This window comes from Acyrthosiphon pisum, chromosome A1 (genome assembly GCF_005508785.2).
Source record: "Acyrthosiphon pisum isolate AL4f chromosome A1, pea_aphid_22Mar2018_4r6ur, whole genome shotgun sequence".
NCBI classification, from domain to species: domain Eukaryota; kingdom Metazoa; phylum Arthropoda; class Insecta; order Hemiptera; family Aphididae; genus Acyrthosiphon; species Acyrthosiphon pisum.
In genome coordinates, this window is record NC_042494.1 from 133,690,540 (window position 1) to 133,694,167 (window position 3,628).

A 3,628-nucleotide genomic window follows, 5' to 3' on the forward strand; every position below is an offset into this window, starting at 1 on the left:
AAACCCATGTTTTTTATGCCATATTTCGTCTACTAGTGCGCCCTCTTAACTTATTAAAACTTTGCGGCTTTGTTTGGATTTATTCCGTATTGATCGTATTATCGCAGATTATACAAACTACAAACATAATCTGTGGAATTTGGTATTATTAAATAAAAATGCAAGCTTGTGATGTTATTTACAACCATAATCATATACTTTGTTGTTTTGTGTCAATTACAATATAATATACCCCGTTTGAATAACTATTTATAGATTGTGTGTTTTACTTGTCTATTATTATGATAAGACGACCGATAATAAGAAAACGAGTTATCGCAACATCGAGTATTTACTACTTATAATATTGGTGGTTCACATATCACATTATTAATTTGTTTTCGTTGTTTTTACTTTTTACAGTTATCAAAAATAGCTAAATATTTTAAATATTAATTGTTTTCATCACACCAGGACCAGGCCACTTCTTATATAAGCAAGCCAGGCCACCGGGCATTATCCCGGTTGCCCGGCGGGCCACTCCGCCCCTGAATCTAACTTATAACGTTATATTTGACAACAAACTATTGACATTTGTAAACGTAATTTTAACGGAAAGCAATAATGAAAAATAATTAAATGCCGTACAACTAAACATGACGATTAACAAAATATATTGTATATCATTAAACAAAACATAACGCAAAACGTAATTTATAGAAAAGCATTAAACAAAAAATAACACAAAACGAAATATTTTAAATTCTATTTTTTTTTAAAGTCTATTATTTTCGTAGAAACATTTATTTCATGCAAACAATCTAAGAAATCGTTATAGTATCCGGGCCATTATCTACCCGCATTAGTATTTTTTTAGATTCTGAGCGGAGCGATGAATGTATTGATCTTACAATGATGTGTGTTATTTTTAATTTTGTGTCTGTCATCACCTTATAAGGCAGTAAAAATGCTTGGATTTTCTTCAATAGTATCTTTTCTGATAGGAAAGTGAATCTAGTTGGTACTTTAGGGAGGTCAAAAATTTCCCAGTAGTTTTCAAAAGCGACATGAAAAACAAAAGAAAAATTAAGGAAAAACGAGAATTTTTACACGAAATCTGTTTTCGAGAAAATTGATTTTGGTATTTGGCACAACTGTACAAAAAATTATCGTAGATACATGACATTTTGACCCAATTTTTGTATTAGCATTTTTTATACACCATAACATTTTACAAATATTTTGACTTATTTTGAACAGCTTACGGACATTTTCAGTTTCCATTTTTTTTTAGTTTTTTTTCCTATAAATATCAATAAAATTTTATCTGTTGGTTAAATAAGCTTGACAATTTAATAGAAGACTCCTAGTATATTGTTTCAAAGGCAGATAAAAAAAATTAAAATTCCATAGTCACGATTTATTTTTATAGGCATTTAAAGTTCAAATATTCACAAAATACGAAAAAATGACGAAAATTTGCAAATTATTTTGAGTTGGAAATTCATAAATTTTTTTTTTTAAATCTAAAATTTGAAAATGTAATACAATATTCCTCATAAGTTACTCTACCTTTATCAAAAAAAAAAAAAAATGTCTAAAATTAAGTTAAATTAAATTTTTATGAGCGTTTGAAATTCATATTTTTACAACATTTGATATTCACTCGTAATCTCAGTTTTCTTATTTTGTTGTTATTAAAAAGCGAATGACTGTAGATACTTGAAAATTTCACTGAATATTAGTCTTTTCTATATCCCATACAATTTTGAAAATAATTCGACTCTTTTTGTGAATGGTCCGCATTACAAATTTTAATTGTTTTAGTTTTTTTTCCATCAATATCAATAAAATTTTAGTTGTTGGGTAAAAAAACGTGAACATTCAATGCAAGGCTCCTGATTTATTATTACAAAACATTAAAAATATATAGGAACAATTTTTTTTTATATGCATTTAATGTTCAAATTTTAAATTTTATAATTATTTTGTGGTTAAAAATTTATAAAATGTTCAACTTTTATAGCTAAGGATTGAAAATTTAAACACAAAGTTCCACGTAAATAGGTTATATATAAATTAATTTATTCACAATAATATTATCAAATATACTTAGTTATATCATAGGCTGACTGACTGTTTTCTTTCAGAATCGCTTTTCTTATACAATGATATTATATCATTGAATTCAAATTTAACACCATCCATTACAGTGATCCACTTGTAACCTACTGTACTGCAGAGTAACACCCACTTCCCCACCTTTTTTTAAATTGAATAGTTATTTATACTATTTTAAATAATAATAAACGCAATACTTGTATAACGTTTTAGTTCTGAATAATAATAAACGCAAACGCTGAATAACGTTTTAATTCTAAATAACGATAAACGCAGAAATTGCGCTAATTGAAATAAATAAAACGGAATTTATTTTATTCACACTGACAAACCGTCACCGCTAGTCACGCAAGCACGCAAGTCAAACGAAGATGGTCAATAACTGAGAGTTGATATCTCATGGGGATTGGCTTTTATAGATTTTCATATCGATGAATACAATTAATAATATTCATATATGCATAGTAATAAAGCGATAAAATTATAAATAATTATATATTTGTTTTATTAAATTACTTAGATAGTAAAATATACAAAATGAATGATAATATGAATGACCAATTGTAGCTGCAGATCGTCCCGTCTACAATTTGGCCTATATTTCAGCACCTGTGGCGGTGGAATCCCGTCCCGTTTCTCCAATACTCAATATTTTTTCATAATTTTTTTACCAAAAGATAGGGATTAATCAACCTTAATTTTTGATATACGTTTAATAAGTTTTAATTAATTTTTGATTTAACTACAGCTCGTCCCGTCTAAAATTTGGACTATATTTCAGCACCTGTGGCGGTGGAATCCCGTCCCGTTTCTCCAATATTTAATGTTTTTTCATAATTTTTTACTAAAAGATAGGGTTTAATCAACCTTAATTTTTGATATACGTTTAATAAGTTTTAATTAATTTTTGATTTAGCTACAGATCGTCCCGTCTAAATATTAACCTAATTACGCGCACCTGTGGCGGTGGAATCCCGTCCCGTTTCTTCAATACTTAATATTTTTTCATAATTTTTTTACCAAAAGATAGTGTTTAATCTACTTAAAATTTTGAATTACGTTTAATAAGTTTTAGTTCATTTTTGAATTAACTACAGCTCGTCCCGTCTACAATTTGGACTATATTTCAGCACCTGTGGCGGTGGAATCCCGTCCCGTTTCTCCAATACTTAATATTTTTTCATAATTTTTTTACCAAAAGATAGAGTTTAATATATTTAAGTTGTGGTGTAAATTTCATAAGTCTTAGTTCATTTTTGAATTAACTACAGCTTGTTCCGTCTAAATATTAACCTAATTACGCGCACCTGTGGCGGTGGAATCCTGTCCCGTTTCTGCAATAGTTTATATTTTTTCATCATTTTTTTACCAAAAGATAGCGTTTAATATACTTAAATTTTTGAAATATGTTTAATAAGTCTTAGTTCATTTTTGAGTTAACTACAGCTCGTCCCGTCTAAAATGTTGACTATATTTTAGCACCTGTGGCGATGGAATCCCGTCCCGCTTCTTCAATACTTTATATTTT